The sequence below is a fragment of the Adiantum capillus-veneris genome, chromosome 13, assembly GCF_014529385.1.
Source record: "Adiantum capillus-veneris isolate H3 chromosome 13, ASM1452938v2, whole genome shotgun sequence".
Lineage (NCBI taxonomy): Eukaryota > Viridiplantae > Streptophyta > Polypodiopsida > Polypodiales > Pteridaceae > Adiantum > Adiantum capillus-veneris.
This window is the reverse complement of record NC_140943.1, coordinates 123,752,456-123,775,814: the sequence shown is the minus strand read 5'-3', so window position 1 is coordinate 123,775,814 and position 23,359 is coordinate 123,752,456.

Sequence of the window (23,359 nt, the reverse complement as noted above, 5' to 3'; positions counted from 1 at the left end):
CCTCTAATCAAAAACACATTCCTACTATCCAATCACTTGCACACAATCATATGGTTGAAATTAACCTCTCACATCAATCACTCTATTCACAACTCTTAATCACACAACTATTGTAACATTTAATGGCCTAATAACTTATGTGTAGCGGAAATTAGCATGAACATAGTGGGCATTTCATTAGAATAGATTCCTAATGAGAATTACAAGAGTGCTTGGGTGGAGAGAGAAACAAAAAGCATAACACCTAGTTAGATAGCATCGACAATACTTTCAAAAGAGAGAGAGATTAAGCTAATGACAACAGTTGAGGACCGGATTTGCATGGAGCCGGTCCCCCCTCCAAAAGGCTTTGTATTATGGTTTCTCCCATCAAGAGAGACATTGTACAATACAATTCTTTGTGTTCCTTCAAGACTAGCTAGTGCAATGAAGATGGAAACTTCATGCAAAAAGCAAAACACTTAACAAACACAACTTGAATTATCCCCGTTCTCAGACCCAAGACCTCACACACCTTCGAAGATGGTGAGAGCTAGCAGGGTATGAGAGTAGATTGAGAGGAAGAAGGAGTATCTTACGAGAAAGATGTACATCTCCTCACATAATCACTCATATTAGCATAGCTTAGCTTAGTAATTAGCTTGGTAGAGGAGATGAGCATGCATTGAAGCTTGGCTCTTGGTTGGATTTGCATCCACATGCCAAGAGAGTGTTGATGTAGGCTTCTATCTCACAAGCTTGGAGTAGGTGATGAGTTCTCCATTAAAGCTTGGGAAGAGATAGTCTTCTCTTTCTTCACACATGAGCTTGTGTGAGTGTGTGTGTGATAATGCCTTGCAAAAATCATCCCCCTCTCTCTCTTGGGCGAGCCCTCTTGCTAATTGCTCTTGTTGAAGCCTCATTGGCCCTCCCCAAGTCAAGCCAATTACAATTAAGCAGCATATGTGATAGCCTTCTGACATGTGTCCCCCTTTCCCCTTTTGTGAGAGCTTTAGGTAATTAAATAATTAAACTAAACTCTCATTGGACCCCTTTGCCTCCTGGCCAATAGGAATCAGGCAAGCCATGGGGCTCGTGAATGCTCATTGGACCCCTTGGGAGACTGCCCAATATAGGAGACTTAATTCTCATTGGTTTCTTTTATTAAATGTTTTTAAATTAATTAAATTAGATTTACTCTAGCTTAATTCTCATTGGTCCACTTCAAAGGTCATCCAATAGAAATTGGGCACACCTTGTGGGCATCTGGCCTAGGGAGCTGACATGTGTCCCTCATTCTCTTTGTGTAAAGGGAGCCTGTGTGTGTGTGTGGCTTTCTCTCTCATCCCCTACCTTTAGGGCTCGCTCCCTCCCATGTAGGGATGTGCAAAGACTTTTAGGGCACACACAAAGCATCCAATTTTCCCTAGGGTTGACCTTTGGACACAACTTTTGAATTTTGGAACCTTAGCATTTTGGAAGTCTTAATGGGCTGAACCTTAGGGTCTTTTTAGCCCATTGTTGCACATGGCTCTTTTGCAGATGGCCCCCCCTTTGGATCCCTATTTTCCCTCCTTTGGATCCCTACTGTGGCCGGTCTGCTAGCTTAACCAATATTCTAGCTTTTTCTCCCCTGGCACTTCCCCACATTAAATGATCATTTTAATATGAGAAAATCATTTATGAGAATTAGATATTGATTATTATGACATTACCTCTCTCTTGAAATCATAGTCATCTTCGACTATGGTGTAGAGAAGATAAATCATATTCATGAGTCCTTTTCTTAGTGGGTAGAGGATCCCTATGTTACCCTACGACATCATTCCATAATGGATGACTAGTCCATTTGGCGCTTGAGAGCCTGAGGCTGCCGCAAGCATGTCTGCACATTAGTCCTATCAATCTTCCATAGTAGAGTGACAAGCTCTACTTGGTGTTTGGGAGACGTCGTCTCCGCAAACATGATCTAAGCATGCATACTACTTCATTTTTGTGCACAAATAAAGAAAAAGAGAGTCTTATAAGACAAAAACTTTGTTCATTTTTAACATTTTGTACATTTGCTTACTCTTGGGAAGCATTGTAAGCATTGACAAGGTTTAGGTTATCCTTTAATTGTATGCCTTGCATCCATCTAGCATCTTCAAAAGGATAATTCTTAAACTTAATAAGATATCGTCGGATAGTCTTACGGCCTCTTAATACCTTGTCTTCATGTCGGAGAATGGACTCGGGCTGCATCACCTCCTCTTGGTCCTCGATCTCCGGTGGGTCTTCAATAGTTGGTTCTTGAGGTGGCTCTCCTTTGTAAGGCTTTAATAGGCTCACATGGAAAGCATTGTGTATAAGACAATGATTGGGCAACTTGAGTTGATACGCCATCTCATTGATTGGCCTAAGAATCTGGAAGGGACCATAGTACCTTTTTGCTAGTTTAGCATAGTACTTTTGGTGGCCCGTAGGATTCTTGCCCGTGGTGTGCCTTAATCGAGCCTTGGGAAACTTTAACAAGACCCAATCGTTTTCTTTAAAGGCTTGGGCTCTTCTGTGCTTGTCAGCAGCAGCCTTTTGCCTTTGCTGTGAGATAGAGATAGCATCCTTAATCTTTTGAAAAGATTCTTGTAGGTCTCGGCTATACTCATCTGCAGCGAAGATCTTCCCATGTACCTTAAGTAGCAAGGGACTTTTTGATCTTCCCTCAATTACCTCGAAAGGTGCTTTTCCTGTGGAAGTATGTACAATGTTGTTGTAAGCATACTCCACTAAGGGTAAGTACTTCTCCCATTGGGATATTTGATCTACTCCCGTTACATAGGCTTTTAGTAGATCGAGAATGGTTAGGTTAGCTATTTCACTTTGGCCATCCGTTTGTGGATGATAGGCCGAAGAGAAGTTTAGCCTTGTCCCTAAATTCTCAAAGAGACCCTTCCAGAAATTACTGGTCATTCTAGGATCTCTATCCGACACTATGGACATCGGCAAGCCATGGTACTTGAAAATTTGTGAAATGAAGAGGGTTGCCATTTGATGGGCTTTGATAGTCTTTTTGACAGGTATAAAATGAGCTTGTTTACTAAACCTGTCTACTATCGTCCATATTCCCGTATTCCCATGGATAGACTTAGGCAATCCAAAGATAAAATCCATGGATATGCTCTCCCATGGTGAATTAGGTATTGGCAAGGGTTGAAGAAATCCAAGTTGCTTCCCTCTATCAAATTTTGTCTTTTGGCATACCACACATTTGGAAAGATATTCTTGTATGTTCACTTTCATGGTAGGCCAATAGAAATATATTTCAATTCCCTTTAAGGTAGACTGAATCCCTCTATGCCCGCATAAGGTGGAGCATGAGATTCATACATTACTTTCTCACGTAGTGAGTTAGTAACGCATAGTCTATTGCCATAGAGAAGATAACCATCTTGTAAAGTAAATGGTTCCTCTTTCTTCCCTAATGCAAGGGCTGAAATCACATCTCTAAAATCGGGATCAATAGCATACTCATCTATCATTGAAGATAGATCTATGTGAGTTGCTATGGAAACCGCATTCACTCTCGGTCGTCTTGAGAGTGCATCGACTACTTGATTATGCTTGCCAGCAATGTGAGCAATATGAAAATGAAATTGCGAAAGGAAATTTGCATACCTCATTTGTTTGTCAGAGAGCTTGGTCTGCGTCATGAAGTACTTAAGACTTTGGTGATCCGTTCGCAGAATGAAAGGAGTCCCCAATAAATAGTGCTTCCATGAGTCTAAGGCATGTAGAACTGCAAGGAGTTCCTTTTCATATATGCCTAGAGCTTTCTCAACATGGTCGAGCCTTCGACTCTCGTAGCCTATGGCATGCCCTTCTTGGAGCAAAACAGCTCCAAGGCAATCACCACAAGCATCACATTGGACCTCAAATGGTTTTGAGAGGTCCGGTAGTGTAAGCACAGGTTGAGGGATAAGCTTTTCTTTAAGCTTTTCGAAAGCATTGTTCTCCTTAGTAGACCATGTATACCTAACGCTTTTCTTTGTTAGGTCATGTAATGGTCCCGCAATTTGTGAGAAATTTTCTATGAAGGGTCTATAGTATGCACACATACCTATAAAGCTTCTTAGTTCATGAAGATTCCTTCGTTTAGGCCATCCTTTTATTACCTCTAACTTGGATGGATCCATTTGGATGCCATCTTGAGAGATAATATGACCTAAATACTGAATCTCTTGCAAGAAAAATTCACTTTTCTTTCGATTAACATAAAGTTTATTCTCTCTCAAGACTTGAAATATTACCTGGAGATGTTGCTTGTGTTCCTCCAATGAATTAGAGTATATGATAATATCATCAAAGAACACTCCAGTGAAGGTTCAATGAGGCCTGAACAGCTTCTCCATCAAGCGGTTGAATGTGGCTGGTGCATTGGTCAAGCCAAAAGGCATGACAATGTATTCGTAAAGACCAAATGTGGTGCGAAATGCGGTCTTTACAATGTCTTGATCAACTATCCTTATTTGATGATAGCCACTTTTTAGGTCAATCCTACTGAAGTAGGTCAATCCTTGTAGCTTATCAAATAGGTCTTCTACCCATGGAACGGGAAACCTATTCTTGATAGTGATCCTATTTAGTGCTCTATAGTCGACACACATGCGATATGTGCCGTCTTTCTTTTGCACTAATAGCATAGGTGAGCAAAATGGAGATGAGCTTGGCCTAACCATACCCTTCTCAACTAACTCATGCACTTGCCGCATAATCTCCTCTTGTTGAGCTTGAGAAACTCTGTAAGGAGGTTTGTCAGGCGGTGAACTTCCTGGAAGAAGTTCAATTGCATGGTCATCATTACCTCATTTAGGAGGTAGCTCACAAGGGATGTCGTCAATAAAAACATCTTGAAACCCCTTGAGAAAATTGGATAACTCTAATTCCTTTTGGTTGCTTTTATTTTCTTCTGCTAAAGCATTAGGTTCATTTTGAGAATGTTTAACAAAAATCATGTACACGGAAATAGAGCTCTTTATTGACTTGTTGAAAGCTGGTGTATGTACAATGGGGATGCTGTTACCCATTTCCTTAGCATCTATATAAATGTCTTTTTCCCTGAACTTAAAGGAGATTCTCCTTTCAGGAAATTTAACATCGGCAGCTAGGCGGTCAAACCATGGTGCCCCTAGGATTACATCCTCATGCTTGAGAGGAGAGATAAAGAAGTCCTCTTTGTCCACATAGCCTTGGACATGAAGCCTCAATTTCCCAATTAAGGGAGTGATTGAAGCTTCTTGCCCCTTGAAGGCACTGTCTGCGGGTAGGACATCTCCCATCTCGTAGGATTGTATGCCTAGCTTGGTGGCCAACTCTATAGATATAAAATTGTGAGTAGAACCAGGGTCAAAGAGAATAAAAGCATCATGTTCTCTTACCTCTTGGATTTCAACCAAGGAAGCTCTAGGAGGATCTTGGCGGTTGTTCTTCGGTTAAGCCCGCACAAAATTGTTGCTTTTGCTCTCCAAAATCCAACTTTTTGAAGACAGTGGCTTTGAGTTTTAGGTCCCAAAACTTGTCTACATATTTGTGGATGGATTCATTGGGAGAGAGCTTTAATCTTCGCCATTCGGTGAGTACTTTGTCTTTGGCATCAGTGGCCAAAAACTGCTTCATAATGGAAGCTCTTAAAGCTTTCCATGTTCGTGGAGCTTCACCATTGGCTCGTAGGCTAGACCACCAATGTCTGGTGGACTTTTGAAAGTGCATAGCTACATGGCGTAGCGTAGAGGACTCCGTGAATCCCTCATCTCCAAACGCCGCATCGAATTGCTGGATAAAGGCCAAGACTTTGTCCGTGGCATCAAAGGTACCATCATAGGTAAGGAAAGAGATGCTCTTCCCTCCCTCTTTGATACCAATGTAACATTTAATACCTTGAGCTTTGATACCAATGTAACATTTAATGGCCTAATAACTTATGTGTAGCGGAAATTAGCATGAACATAGTGGGCATTTCATTAGAATAGATTCCTAATGAGAATTACAAGAGTGCTTGGGTGGAGAGAGCAACAAAAAGCATAACACCTAGTTAGATAGCATCGACAATACTTTCAAAAGAGAGAGAGAGAGATTAAGCTAATGACAATAGTTGAGGACCGGATTTGCATGGAGCCGGTCCCCCCTCCAAAAGGCTTTGTATTATGGTTTCTCCCATCAAGAGAGACATTGTACAATACAATTCTTTGTGTTCCTTCAAGACTAGCTAGTGCAATGAAGATGGAAACTTCATGCACTAAGCAAAACACTTAACAAACACAACTTGAATTATCCCCGTTCTCAGACCCAAGACCTCACAAACCTTCGAAGATGGTGAGAGCTAGCAGGGTATGAGAGTAGATTGAGAGGAAGAAGGAGTATCTTACGAGAAAGATGTACATCTTCTCACATAATCACTCATATTAGCATAGCTTAGCTTAGTAATTAGCTTGGTAGAGGATATGAGCATGCATTGAAGCTTGGCTCTTGGTTGGATTTGCATCCACATGCCAAGAGAGTGTTGATGTAGGCTTCTATCTCACAAGCTTGGAGTAGGTGATGAGTTCTCCATTAAAGCTTGGGAAGAGATAGTCTTCTCTTTCTTCACACATGAGCTTGTGTGAGTGTGTGTGTGATAATGCCTTGCAAAAATCAGCCCCCTCTCTCTCTCTTGGGCGAGCCCTCTTGCTAATTGCTCTTGCTGAAGCCTCATTGGCCCTCCCCAAGTCAAGCCAATTACAATTAAGCAGCATAAGTGATAGCCTTCTGACATGTGTCCCCCTTTCCCCTTTTGTGAGAGCTTTAGGTAATTAAATAATTAAACTAAACTCTCATTGGACCCCTTTGCCTCCTGGCCAATAGGAATCAGGCAAGCCATGGGGCTCAGTGAATGCTCATTGGACCCCTTGGGAGACTGCCCAATAGTCTTATAGGTGACTTAATTCTCATTGGTTTCTTTTATTAAATGTTTTTAAATTAATTAAACTAGATTTACTCTAGCTTAATTCTCATTGGTCCACTTCAAAGGTCATCCAATAGAAATTGGGCACACCTTGTGGGCATCTGGCCTAGGGAGCTGACATGTGTCCCTCATTCCCTTTGTGTAAAGGTAGCCTGTGTGTGTGTGTGGCTTTCTCTCTCATCCCCTACCTTTAGGGCTCGCCCCCTCCCATGTAGGGATGTGCAAAGACTTTTAGGGCACACACAAAGCATCCAATTTTCCCTAGGGTTGACCTTTGGACACAACTTTTGAATTTTGGAACCTTAGCATTTTGGAAGTCTTAATGGGATGAACCTTAGGGTCTTTTTAGCCCATTGTTGCACATGGCTCTTTTGCAGATGGCCCCCCCTTTGGATCCCTATTTTCCCTCCTTTGGATCCCTACTATGGCCGGTCTGCTAGCTTAACCAATATTCTAGCTTTTTCTCCCCTGGCACTTCCCCACATTAAATGATCAGTTTAATATGAGAAAATCATTTAGTAGAATTAGATATTGATTATTATGACAACTACACAAGCATGCAATTTAACATACCTACTCTGCATTAGTGTGTCCATTTCGGCACAACCCCTCAATGCGACTACGTATGTACACAGACTAACCGCACACCTTGTAGAGAGAGATGAAGAGAAGGAAGGCTTAGCCCTCACACACCATGGCCAATGGTGTGGATATAATAGATTAACTCAAAAAAGGGATTAGGAGATCTACCACCGCACACCTTGTAGAGAGAGATGAAGAGAAGGAAGGCATAGCCCTCACACGCCATGGCCAATCGTGTGGATAGAGTAGATTAACTCAAAAAAGGGATTAGGAGATCTACGATCACATTAATACAATCTCACTCCACATAATCAAACAAAGAAGACTAATAAGAAAGAAAGCGTAATTGATTATTAGAAATCAAGAGCTACATGGGCATGGAAAGCCCATGAGCCTCATGACCATCCACTCTACAAAGAGAAGAACTCACCCAAGAATGACTTCTCCTTAAGCATAGGGCTCTTTTATAGCTTTGGGCATCAAAGCCTTCAACTATGGGATAAAGTTGAGCTCTCTAGCCTAGACTCATACAGGTTTGAAACTCCTAAATGAGTCCAAGGCCCTATACAATGAAAAGGAAATATTGTGTACTATAGCACATTGGTGCATATTCGGTGTAGCCTATGTTAGCCGCTGCTAACACTCTCTCTTTCTCTATCTATCTATCTATCTACCCTTCTCTTTATCTCCCTCTCTTTCTCTCTCCCTCCCTGTATCTCTCTTTCCCTCTTTCATTCTCTATTCTTCCACCCCATCTCTATCTCTCTTTCTCCCTCTATCTCCCTCTTTCTCTCTCTCTATCTCCCTCTTTCTCTTTCTCTCTCCCTCTCTTTCTCTATCTCATTGTATTCCTTCTCTCCCTCTCATTCTATATTCTCTCACTTTCTTTTTCTCTCTCTATCTCTATCTCCTCTCTCTCTCTCTCTCTCTCTCTCTCTCTCTCATGGCATAAGAAAAACCATCATCCAAGAGCTTTGTTTCCATGAAAACTACCTAAGGATAAGAGGATAGGTAGACATCTCTTGCATGAATAAGTTTTGCTAATCTTTGATATTACCAATGTCACTTGCACATTTGGACAAGCCCTATACAAATCTCTTAATGAGTTGTTTGTAGCTCTAATCATCCAGACATAGTCTATCTATCGACCACTTTTCCTTTATGTAACGACTCTTGGACATAAGATTGACTCTGAGCCATGATCTATCAATGCAACATGTGGCTCATCAAGAACACTTACTTTGACCAAAGTTTCGATTGTAGCTCTTACCCTATGAGTTTTAGAGTAGTGGATTTTATGTGGGGCTTCATCCTAATTGTCATCATCCACAAATCTAGCATGTATATCTCTTTCATAAGATTGGTAGCATCCTACCACATTTTCATCACATTTACTCCCTTCTACATGTATTGTTTGTGCCTTCATTGATTGTCCTTCACCTTGAAATTGTGGAGAAATACACTCAGTTAGAGTTTGTTTATTTCTTTTTTGGATATATATATTCTCCACATGAAATTCAGGCTTAGCTATGCCAAGAACTTCAGCCAATGTAAACTCAACTTCATTGTTCAAAATCCTTTCCTATAATACTTACTTTATGTTTGTGGCATCTTCAATGTTTGATTATAGTTTGTACGCAAGGCCTTTTGCTTGTTTTTTCCCCCCCTTGCTCTTTCTTCTTTGTTGTGATCAGATTGACGATAGGACGAGTACACTAGAGAGCTATCGCATTAGAGAGCTATCTAGAGTGACTAGGACGAGTACACTAGAGAGCACTATAACAGATCCGTTTAGAGTGACTATTCTAGAGATTGTTACTTGTTCTACATAGGAGGTATAGCCTAGTGAGATTGCTCATATGCTAGAGACAAGACCTGAGCCAGTACACTTATGGCTGATTCTAGTGCACCTATCTTAGACATATATGTCCCACTACAACCTACTCTTGAGGATATTTCTAACGCATATGACCACGAGAGTGCTTGCATTACGACTGATTTATCAAAGATTGAGATACCTACATATATGATAGAGACAAAGGTTTCCATTGAGATAGATATTCACGGACATCCATGACCAGATTCAATGATGATTGAGCATTTAGATTCCCCATGCAAGACAGGGACAAATGAGGTACTTATAGACCATGACTATCACCACCCCCCTAGGGTAGATGTGACACTCAAGGATTCAGAGACAAGTTTTCCTAGAGTGACTCTTACCATGACACTTGAGACACCCCGGGATCAGGTAGAGCCTACCTTAGAGGATGTTCATAGGAGTAGCACTACCTATGAGCGAGGATATATCAGGCCTATAGCTCATCATAGAGAGCTTGTTGTGGGGCCACTAGACACATTCATGCACCTCGCATGATGACAACTACTAGACCATTATCTAGTGATGATACACTTGTTTGGATTGAGAGTGACACTACACATGATGGTTTATCCTAGGGTTGGCTCACATGTAGATAGTCACTAGAGGCACAAGGATTTTATAGAGGACATAGAAAGATTTTGGTCCCTAGACCACAGACCAGAAAACATTCTCATAGATCTCCTACCGTTTCTTTGACAACACCTATGCTACAGAGATCTTCACCATGTTCACAACCTATAGAGAGGCTTACCTCACAACGAGTGTTGACACAAGCTAGACGTTCACAACCATAGGTGAGGCAAGCTTGACCTACAATCAATGAGATATTTTGGACATTGAAGATTTGGCTACAAAAGGGCCAACCACCTATCATACCACAGGTTGACACGAGCTATAGCTCAACAGAGATTTTGATTGACCAAGTTGTTGACTTAGATCTAGGCAAGAGTCAGCCATTGAGGGATCTTGAGCCATAGAGTGCATTTCCCACAAAGTCATAGGCTAATGTCATCCCTAGACCCATTAGTGGTGCTACAAATTCTACCATCCACATGGGGCTAACTGCTAGCCAGCCAGGACAGAGAGCTAGGAGATTATAGGTTTTATTGTTTGAAGAGAGTTTTCTTATCCTTCCTAGTTGCACTAGACCCTTGACTTGTTTAGATTGACCATGGTGCACTAGACACTTGCATGTATACTACAGGGACTTTTTTTCCTTTGGGTTTTTTCCATCTAGGCATCTAGATATGAGACCTTAATATAGGATTCCTTTTTATTTTCATTTAGGTAATATAAATTTTATTTCTAAGCTGATACACCTTTCTAAGTGGTAGTTTTTTTTTGGATGATCTTTGTAGCATAGATGCACTTCAACTTTCATACAGCATGGATAGATCAAGCTTCAACATTTTCAATTTGTTTCCATATCTCTTGAGGAGACACATACCATACCTCCAGATGTACTACTTCCTATGATTCATGTTGATGGACATTTATGTTTGGTGATTGTGGTTTTTATGGTTTGATTGAGTACATTTAGTTATGTTTTGTTATCTACCATTAAATATGTATAAACTTGTATTTTATTTAGCTAATTGACTTTGGGTTAGTCTTATCGATGATAGGAGGCCATGACTTTAGGCTAACTCGTTTACTTGACTTCTAGTCCTAGTTGGTAAAATTATTTGATTGTTTGAGACCTTAGGAGTGTTCTAGGCATAGAGATGCTTGCTCACTTGAACAACAAAGAACACTAGTAAGAATAGAAAGGAAATGGAAGCAAAAAAAAAAAGTGTCACAAATGTAAACTCTTAAGATGGAATAGAAATCCTGGCTTGAATTTGGTACTTCACACACATGTATTGCCTATAGTACTAGATCCCTAGCGATTCCCATTGTTGCCACTTTTCTTTGAGAAGCAAACAGCCTCAGGTATACAAAATAAGCACACATGTTAAATGACTTCGAATCAATGTGAAAAAAAAAGGAAAAGTAAGAAAAATGAAATGAAAGACTTCCATTGAGCTTCAAGAGAAAAATACAAGCTCTTGTTTGGAGTTGTGAAATCTAGTTAGCTAATCAAAGTTGAAAGACACAAATATAAAATCTTGTAATTAGATAATCTTCCTAGCTTAGCGAGTGCTAGAGTGAGTGTTTTAACCCTTAGTCATAACTAACTAATCGAGAGACTAATCCATAAGCCCAAAAATTTGGATTACTTAGTTTCAACAAAGTAATGGTAGTGTAGAATTTCATAATTATTTTCATTTACTCATTTCCACATGTGCTTTTCATTCCCCGCATGCTTTATTGCCATATACTTTAGCTTGCCTCATTGACATTTTTCTTTTGCACACACATCCTTCCTCAAGTGTCTACCATGACATGGCTTTATTAGGGATGAAAAATCTTAGGAATAAGGGGGGAATGTTGGCATTGTCCAACACCAGCAATTGTTTAACTCTTCTCTATGAGCATATTTTTTCATTTACCATGTAAAGGTTCATGGGCTCTCAACCAGTCCCAGTTTGTATCTATTATTTTACTTTATGTGCCTTAGGTGGAAACCATTTTTTATTGAAACCCTAGCTATATAAGTGAATTGTAGGTCATGTGCAAGAGGAGATATCATTTTAATAGAAAACCTAGAGTAGAGAAGAAGAAGAAAGAGGCTATGGAGGTGGAGGCTTGGAGCTACATGTACTCTCTTCACAAAACAATTAAGCATGCAATGAAGTTGAGTCCTATTTCTTCTCTCTTTGCTATTTCTTCAAGTTTTGTATTAGTGTCTTGATTTGTGTGTGTTTATGATTGATTATCTAGCAATAGTTTGATTTAACAAACTATTGAATCATACAATGGGACTAGAGACCAGGGGTACATAATTACATAAAAATACGTCTTTATAGTAGACAAAAATGATAATGACAAGATTGTACAATTGACAACATTTAGATTGGATGTATTGGTACCTATTATATCACTTTATGAATATATATACTTATCAAAGAAGTATTTACAAGGAATATCTATAAATTGTTTAAAAAAAACCAAACACTAGATGATATCCACCTATTGTTGCAGTGTCCTTCGTAATCCCAAGGAAAGAACCTCTTACCTGTCGCCATCCAAGAACACAAGCACGTCAGTACTAGTATTACTTGCGAAGACACGTTTCAATGACCCCTTCCCCTTGTTATTGGTGTCAAAAAGTACAAAGAAACTCACAAATACACACACACATTACCGAGCAATCGAGTATAATTATCTTTGCAACCATTTGAAGGAAATGGAGTTACAGTGGGTACAAAAGGTGGACATGATTTGTAGCTTTGAGCTTGTTCTGGTCCCTGAGATTAGAGATAATGTAAGGAGAATCATGGAAGAGCATTGAAGAGATTGAGATTAGTTCAAATTATTCGTAAAGGAGCAATAATTTATGGAGGACTCTAAAAGGGTTACAAAAAATATATATTATAATGGGCTGCAAAGCCAAAAGAAGGACTTTCTCGCATTGAATTGTTGAGGGACATTGAGCAACACTATGGTCAATTATCAAGAGCAGAGCAAGGTACTTTGGATAGAGAAAAGATTGAACTGCTCCTTCAAATTGTAGATCTTAAACTCTAGGAAAAGTTAAATCTACTTCTTGAAGACAAGAATACAAAATAGGGTCTAGAGGCCAAGTGAAAAGACATTTGAGGATGCGGTCTCATTGCTTGCAAAGAGAGAACAACATAGAGAAATATTGTGTTGAATGGTGCTACTTCTACCTCCAATATGTTAAAGATTCAAACATAACCTAGTATTCTGAGTCCAAAGGTGAAAAGTCTATGCTTGATGAGCTTGTAAAGGGCATGCAAGAAATGAAGTTAAAGCTAATGAAAAGGGAAACTTGTTGGAAACAAATTCCAAAGAAAAAAATGATTTGTGCATAGATGCATATGGTGTGATAGAATAAATCATGACAGAGCAAATTTTTACATCTTTAGTGATGCTTTGAAAAGAGACCTTGTGTTCTTTAAGGATAGGAAGATCCATTTGCGGGAGATAGGTATGCCATTTGGAACTAACTTTGGAAAGGAGGTATGCTAGAAGTTTGTGGAGGATATGGTGACCAATCATGCCATCTCTATAGTGGAGGCTACTAACTATGGGAAAAATATAGACCTAATTCTAGAGAAAGGGTCAAAGCCTACTCAGGATGTTTTTAAGGAGGTCAATAGCTTGTGGTCATATGCAGTGGCATCAGATAAGAAGGGAAAGGTAACTAAACATTTATTACATCAAGCTGGCAGTTAGATTTTCCATTCAATAGGTTGGGATGATCTATGGACTCTTAATTAGTGCATGTCTATCTTGCAAAATTCCATAACAATGAAGCAATTGTTGAAGAGAAGCATAGACATGAGAAAGGAGACACAGATCCATCTACCTAAAAGAGGGTTACAAGAGATGGAAGGAGAAAGGATCAATGTTTATCTTATGAGACTTCATTGTAGGTGTCTCCTCCTCCTAAGGTTCCTTTGTCTCAATCACTCTAGACCTCAATTGATCAATTGTGCTCTGAGGAAAAATTTGTCTATGTGATGGAGATTTGGAAGGTGACCTTGTAGGGGAAGTATCTCTAGTAGGTGTCTGTGGACTATGTGTGGTCATGACTATAAGATCATGGCCATGCCACGGAGAATAGGGCAATCCCATCATCAAGAAATGTATGTTGCCATCTTTGTCCCTATAAATACTATCACAAGGATATACCATAAGGCTCATGACTAGCTCAAAATGTCTTGTGCTCTACTCTCATCAATATCTACATCCACAATCATCAACATAAGTGAATGTGTGCTTCAACCTATATGAGTGCACTATCCTATGATGTAAATGGGTGTCCAAAAAATCATCAGGATGTGCTCTATCTACAACATTATATGGGCTAATCAACAGGGACATGCATATGGCCTTGAGCTCATCAGTGAAGAACTTGGTCAAACCAAGGTGAGGTCTCTAAACTCTAACTACCTGCCATATCAAAGGGTCAATGCCATTCAAGAAGGTGCCTTCGGTGTATGAATAATCATTAAGGTCAACAAAGAAAGGCATGACTCTTCTATAGCCTAATAAATGTAGCACAAGCTAAGTATGGTGCTCTCTACTTGTCGTGGCAACTCTATCCTTACTTGGTCCCTGCATGGTGTCTTTGGGTGGTGATCTATGTCTCATCATTGTATCTGATGCATGTGATCTAGTAATCTCTCTTTCTAGTGTGCTTACAGTCTGTGGTGTGGTCTCTATAGCCTCTCTAGCATGTGTACTAGTCATAGTAGCCTGTGATATGGTTGTATCTATGCATGGTAACTCTGGTGGTACATTGGTAAGACTCTTGTTCCTATGCTCCATATATTTCCCTCACCTCTACCATGATCTCAACAAAGGTCTATCTCGTAGATGTCTAGATGATGTGAATCTTGGAGGTGATCTAAGTTGTGCTGGTTGTGGAGAGGGTGTGGTCACCGGGTCTACTATAGGCTCACCATCACTACTCCACAAAGGGGAATAGTGTAGTCTACACAAAATCGATAGGTAGCCTTGTCATAAACACTCCTATATGTACCCCACAAGGAACTTGGTGGGGTGGCACTTTCTGTGTCATAGGGAGGGTACTCTCCAAATCTAACTTTCTTCCTCATGAACATCCTCTGATTCTCATCAGCGTACGATGGTCCAGTCTTAAAAAATCCCAAAGATACAGCATGTGGTAGCTCAAAGGTGTCTATACAATCCTCACAAAGAGATAGCATGACATGTTCTAAAATTTCCTCCGTCATATGTTTATAAGATGTACCAAAACCATCAAGAAGGTGATATGGCAAGGTGGGGTGTGTGCGAGCCCTAAGCATTTGAAAATTATGTGTCTAACAGTCTGTGGGCTGAATCTGGATGTACTCTGTTGAATGTCTACATGTATGTATATAGGCAATCTGTTTAACTCGCCATAAACCCACAACAATCTATCTAATAGAGCCTCAAGATCCATGATAGCAAAAATCTATGAACCTAGGTCAAATCTGGTGCAAGTGCAATAGCTTGGATGTGTAATCTCGCAATTGCAGGCTAGTGAAATGTTGAGTTGGGGTCGTTGTCAAATGTGGTCAAGCGTGGAATCTGGAGTCAAATCTGGACACAATAGAAGAATTCGTGTGAACAAACTCTAAATCTCGTCAACTGATCGAATATAAACCAAAATCCAAATCCGCGTAAGAACAAGGTCTATGCATGCAATCTGGCTCAAATCTGGTCAACTCTGGGGTAATCGGGTAAAATCTAACTCTTCGGACGCATCTAACCTAAGTATGCCTAATCGTGCGTAAGCGCGCGTGAACGCGGGGTCTATGTGATATGGGATGTGTGTGGAAAGCAAGGAGAAGAAACAAAAGAGAGAAATGAATTTTTTTTGTTTTTGGATTAATAAATAAAAACATATAGAGAGAAAAACAAATAAACAATTGCAAAATAAAAAAGAAAATAAATAAAAAGAAAAAGCTAAAAAAATAATGAAAGAAACAATTGAGAAACAAAATCCAAATTTTTTTGTTTCTCCAAGTTGTTTTGAGTTTTTTGTTTTTTTATGATTTTTTTGGTTTTTTGGATATGTTTTTGGAGTGTTTTTTTAATTATTCACTTTTTTTTTAGTTTTTGGAAATTTTCCAAATTTTATTTTGTTTACTTTTGTTTGAATCTTTGAATTATCTGGTCAATTTTTTCTAACTTTCATTTTTTCTTTTCTTGGGAGTTTGTGAGCTTTTTGTTTTTAAAATTTTTAAATTCCTCCTTTATTTTTATATTTTTATTTGATTCTCTCTTTTTTTATTGTTTTCCAAGCTTTCTTCCCTTTTTTGGATTTTCTATAATGTTTTTTTGAAAAATTTTGGTTTGTTTGGTTTTTGTTTTTTTAATTCTTTTGGTTTTTAGTTTTTTGAATATTTGGAAATTTTTGGGGGTTTTTCTATAGCTAAATACAAAATAATATGAAATATAAATAAAATAAAAATAAAATTAATTGAAATATATTGAAACTCAACGAAATTAAAATAAAAAATCATTGCAATAGAATCAAAATCCAAACTAAAAATGAAATCAAATGAAACTAAAAATGAAATCTAAACTAAAAATAAAATTTAAAAAATATTTTTAAAAAAACTCAACCAGAGCAAGTATGCTGGCAGCATGGACAAAGATTCAGAGAGAAGGAGAGAGATTGTGCACGACTGCATACACGCGCACGCGCGCGCACACACACACACACACAGATTGTTTTGTCTTTTGGTGGTTGTTAGTGTGCATGCATGCGTGTGTGTTGAGTGTGAATGTGTGTGTGTATTTGTGTGTCTGTGAACGTGTGTGTTTGTGTGTGTGTGTGTGTATGTGTGTGTGAATGCGTGCGTGTGTGTGTGTGAATGAATGTGTTGTTTTTTTGTTTTGCTTATTCTTTTCTTTTTAATCTTTTCTTTTCTTTTTTATTGTGGAATTTTTTATTTACTTTTTTAGGGGGAGATTTTGTTTTTGGGATGATCTTTTTAAGCAAAAGAAATTAAAAGAAAAAGTCAAAGGAAAATAGATCAAAATAAACTAGAGCTAGAAAAAAGAAAATTAAGCAAAAAGATGTCACAAGAATGGAAAAATACAGAGAAACTGTTTTGGGTGTGTGTGTGTGTAGATTTCTTTTAATTTTTTTCCAAAAACTGCAAACAATGAAAAAGGAAAATTGCTCGAGGTTTTAAAAATAGAGAAAATTCACATATTTGCAAAGCATGCTTGTGATTAGTAGTTTGCGATAAAGTTTTTTATTTTTATCATTTTTGGATAAAAGTCAGCACTTTTTGATAATAAATCAATAAAAGATGCTTAAAAATCTTAAAAATAGCAAAAAATTTACTTTCTTTACAAAAACAAAATTCAGCCAAATTAACTCAATTTGTAGCATTGGGATCCATCAACCATCAATATGCCACTCAAGTTTGAAACGTTTTGGACTGTTCTTTACCGTTTTTGACTCAAATTTGACCCAACTAGTGGTCTAATTAATAATTTTTTGCACATTGGCCCAACACTCACAATCAAATTAGCATTTGCAATATCTCAATTGTACATTGATTCAATCATTCAAATCAATTTGAAAGTGTGTAAATATGCACAATCAACACACTTACAAGCTTACACACACAAAAATCTATCGTAATTTCGATAGCATAACGATGCAATTTGCATACTCAAAACCATTGACCATAATCAATTTGACAACCATAAACATCTAATTGCTTCAAAACAATTGATTAGCATCAACATTGCCATACATCTGCACTCAATTTTGTCCACTTTGCCTACACATCAACACACATCAATACACACAAAATTGCACCAATTTTGATGTACGTAATTTTCAATTAAAGTCTGCATCTAAATCAGCAATTGATTGAGTTAGTGCACTCAAAATCGCATCAAGATTCATGTCAAACTCCAACACCAATGATGCCTATACATGTGTGTACAAAGCAATTGCAATGAGCACACATCCAATGCTTGAGTTATTTGCACATGCTTTAAAATCACATGCAATTAGTGAGTAATTAGAGAGAATAGATAGTGAAAAATCCCTTTTGACACACTTAAAATCACTCAAAACCCACATGATTTTTTTGCAATTTTATTTCAAAAGAGTGATTTCCAAGCCTCTAATAAGGCATGCACACATGTTTAGCACACAAATTGTTAGTAGATTAGTAACAAATTACTGATCAATTAGTGAAAAAGAATGGTTTTTTAACACCTAAACACTCAATCCTCTCAAAAAAATATCCTCTAGCTTGAGCTATCGTCCCCGACAACGGTGCCAAATGTTGGCTCCCTTGTAGCACATCTCCAACGGATCAACAAAATCATCAATTCGTGGCACATGGGTGAGTGTGTGAGAGTAATGAGTAAAAAAAGAGTGGAAAAATCATGAGATTCCATTTAAATTAGAGAGAAAAGAGAACTAATGGAAGGGATCGGTGTCACACACACACAAAACCTTATACTAATCACACATTGGTCTTCGTTTCATTCTCTACTAATGCTTGTAAAAACATCCTAATCACGAGCTCATGGGGTTATAATTACACCAATGCATGCATGAATCCTAATCTACACACTAATATAATCATGCATACAAGACCATAATCAAATACAAAATACCTTGTCAAGCAATTATAGGGTGATTAGTTCTTAACACACACAAATCAAGATACTAATACACAACTTGAAGGAAAAGCAAAGAGAGAAGCAATAGGACTCAACTTCATTGCATGCTTAACCGGTTAGTGAAGAGAGTACATGCGGCTCCAAGATTTCACCTCCATAGTCTCTTTCTTCTTCTTCTCTACTGTAGGTTTTCTCTCAAAATGATATCTCCCCTTTCACATGACCTAAAATTTACTTAAATGCCTAGAGTTTTGATAACAAATGGCCAACCGTCCAAGGCACATAAAGTAAAAAAATAGATACAATTTGGAACCCGTTGAGAGCCCATGAACCTTTACATGGTAAATGAAAAACTATGCTCATAGAGAAGAGGTAAATAGCTTCTTGTGTTGGATGCTGGATAGGGGGAAAGGGGAACACACTTGAAACCCAAGTAATCTGCCTCTCTATAGCCCAAGATAATCACTACAACCCCATATAGTAGAGTTCACCTTCAAAACTCACACAATCAGTGACACCGATCTGGCCCGTTTACAACCATGCCGCAGCACACGCCACTCTCTCTTTCTCTATCACACATAGAGGTCCGGGGAGGCACACACATCTTGAATACCAGCACCATGCATTTGGAACAGAGCAAAGAGAAGAAGGGGGGAATTGGGAAGGAACGGCACAAGAAACTGGTATGATTTGCTTCTATTGCAACCAAAAAACCGCCTACAAACATCCATGAAATCTTGATTACATCCGGCTTGGCATGGCAACCTTGAGCAACAAGAAAATTGGAAATTTCAGCTTCACCCCTAAGCGACTCTCATCTTTTTTGAGAGCACGACAAAAATCCTCCTTGATGGCACCTCTACGGGCTCCCAAACCTGCACCAAAAGATGTTGAAAGATCCCCTCGAAGCTCCTCCTTGAGCTCTCCCAAGATGACCCAAGAGCCTCCCCAAACCCTCTCCAAGGAAGATCCCCTCATGTCTTGAAAATTATGCCTTCTTAGTCTCTGCCTGCAAAAGGAAGCTCTCCTTCCTTGCAAAAATCAGGCCCCAAGGAGCACTCCCCCATGCAAAAATCGGGCATGTCAACCGAGCTGTTCAAAAATCTGAAAAGACATATGATAACCAATTGTCACCAGCTGCTTAGGACTTCATCTCACAATATCTGCATGACTTGATGCCTGATTGGCATGCCATCACTTCGTATGGCCTTCATATGTCGTGTACTTTGCATAAAAAACCTGGAAAACCTCCAAAATCCTCAAAATGCTCATTGATCAAGGTGACCAACCTGGCACAAACCAAGCCCCCGGTAAAACTTCGATTGCTAATAACTTGACATTGGAGAATTAGATCGTCGATCTAAAAAGGCCAACACACTCCATAAATCAAGCACTACATACGCATCTGTTGAAACTGGCTCCAACCACTTGGCACCACCTAGCATGTCCGGCAATGCACTCCAACTTTAAACCAATATCTTTTTCCTTGTAGCTCCATTTGGTGAGCCGTTTGGACCTACTCCTTCAGCATTTCAAGCTCTACATATCTGGTCCTAAAACTAACACCTCAGGAATTCTTTTCCTACCACCTCAGGAATATGGATTTTTCAATCTGTTACTCCAGTGGATAGATTAATAGTGCGGAGCAAATTACACAACCACAAAAAGTGAGGACCTGAGAATGATCTATGCAATCAAAAAGATTAGCCATTATCTTCTCACAAACAGGTTCATATTTTTTGTGGGTCACCAGGCACTATTGTATTTAGTGAATAAACCATGCAATATTGGCTACATAGTTTGATGGTTCATTATATTGCTAGACTTTGATTTCATCGTAGTGGTCAAGAAAGGGACTACTTATCAGAGGGTAGACCATTTTTTGCGATTGATACATGGGGAAGTACCTATTGGAGTTGATCATGACTTGCCAGACTCGTACCTTTTTAACATACAGATGGTACTAAGGTGGAGCAAACCTGTAATTTCATTGCTCACCATTGGTTCTCTATAGATTGAAAGGCATCCATCAATCATTGAGCAATCACACTCACTTGTGCTATAACATGATGACTATATAAGCAGGTAAAGGACAAAATAATTAGGCTATGTATGTAGCCATCGAAGAAAGAATTGTACTTGAGACAAGCTCATGGGCAAATGACGGGGTTTCACAATGTTAAAACAAAAACATATCAAAGACTACTGAGACTTGGGATATATTGGCCTCATATTTAGAAAAGTGTCCATGTCTACGTTAATTTATATAAAACGACAATCGCACACGTTACACTGTTTAAGATAACAACAGCACCCAAGTAGAGAAAATACATTGTGGATTACAAAGAACAAGGATTCTTGCCATAAAAAATGAGCAGATCTAGACTATGATCAATCCAAAGAGAAGCGGAGAACTATGTAATCATTGAAAATAGCTTTTATTGGAGAGGGATTGATAACAACTTGTGAATTGTGCCATGAAAAATGAGTGATTATTGATTTTTGAACAAGCACATGTCATATCAATAGGAGAAATTTTTTTTATTGACAAAACCACAAAAGCGACACTCCTTGCAAGCATGGTGGCCTACTTTGTACATGGATGTGAAGCAATATGTCAAATGCTGTGATGATTGCCAACGAACAAAAGTACTGATGTGCCACAATGAAATTTCACTAAAGACACATGATTGGTGCAAGGGCTTTTGCCAAGTCGGATAGATTTTGTTGGAACTATCTCACCCCCTACATATCGATCACATGCTTAATACATCATAGTGTCCACAAATTCTTTGACAAAATGGGTAGAATCCAAGGTGACACAAAAGAACGATGCCAGAATGATAGCGTAGTTCTTGTATGACAACAATTTCACTAGATATGGGCTTCTTATTGAGATAGTGAGCAATCAAGGGACTCATTTTCTCAATGATATAGTTGACTATCTATTATGAGAATTTATGGTGCTTCATTTGAAATCAGTGCAATACCACCCTCAAGAAAAATGGGCAAGCTGAGAGCACAAACAAAATTATATGCACGATGCTCGCAAAAAGTTTTATCAAATCAAGAGCCGAATCGGATTTGAAATTACTCTCAGCTTTATGGGCATATAGGGTAGCATGTAGCATACAAAACTCCACAAAACACAACACCTTTCCACTTGGTGTTCGGTATAAATGTCATATTGTCTATAAAATGCTTGATTTTGACACTACATATTGCATAAGAATTAGGATGTACAGGACACGACCAACCCAATTTTATGAGTTGGGACTCAAGGCTTTTGCATCCATTTATGCAAAAAAACAACAAAGAATTTCATGACCTAACATGTGATACTAACAAGGAATCTCAGAAGGGCGACTGTGTAATAGTCTACAACTTGAAGCAACACTCCAATAAAATAAAAAAGCGAGAAAATGGCCCATTTGTGATTGATGGAATATCACCCAGTGGTGCCATACAACTTGCAACATTAGAGAGAGAGAGAGAGAGAGAGAGAGAGAGAGAGAGAGAGAGAGAGAGAGAGAGAGAGAGAGAGAGAGAGAGAGGTGATGCCTAATTTGATCAATGGGTGCAGAAGAAGTAAACCTCTCACCATGAAAATGTTGGAGAAGATACATGAAGAAAAGGAAAGAAAGCAGAAAGCTCAAGAAATTCAAGAACAAGCGAAAGAGGAATCTAGGCTACGGATATTAAAGTGCAAAGAATGACAAAATATAGCTTCACTATGAAAATTCTAAGCATCTTCTCCTCCTATTGGAACAATCAAGAAAAGTTGGCTTGGAGGTATGGATGTACGCATCAATGTCCAATTCTTCCATGGCACAATAGAAAGAGCACTTATAGATATAGGAGCGCGCGTTAATGCTATGTGGTATTCTCCATGATCAAACCAATCAAAATAGAGCTAAGGGTAGCTAGTAGAGGAACAACGGTTAGTTTGGAACAAGCTAATATCTTTTCAACATCGCCAATAATGACTGACCTCATCAATTCCTCCTCATGGCAGATACGAAACAACTGTAGCTAGTAGAGGAACAACGGTTAGTTTGGAACAAGCTAATATCTCATTCAACATCGACAATAATGACTACCCTCATAGATTCCTCATCATGGTAGATACGGATCTCAATGAGAAAATCATCTTAGGAGTTTCATGTGCACCTAGAAAGAAGTACCAAATTGATAGGATGAAACTCTGAAGTACAATCTCAAAGACATAGCTTATGTTATGCCCTCGGCCCAAAAAAATCACATATAGAATGTACATTCTCTGTTAGAAGAATCAAAGCCAAAGGAGCCAAAACAAGCTATCCAATTGTAGTAGTCTACAAGCATCATTGGACAACAAATTAAGAAACTCTTGATAAAGAAGTCAATCATGGAATCCAAACTGCAATAGATATGGAAATCCAAAGCACTGCTTTCCAGTTCTTCTTCCAACTCAATTGAGACAAGCTACAAAGTGGCCTGAACTCCTCAACATAAGACACAACGGTGTAGGAAATCCAAATAGCAACTCAATGCTTCATCAAGCGCATCAAAATACAAATGGATTCCTAGATTCCAATTGAGAAGTCAACAACCGCCAAACTACCATGGCAATGGAGACCAAAACAATCAAACCGCTAAACATCTTTAAAGTCTCCAAAATGAATGATCTTTAAGTGGGTACCCAAAGCCAGGCCAATCCG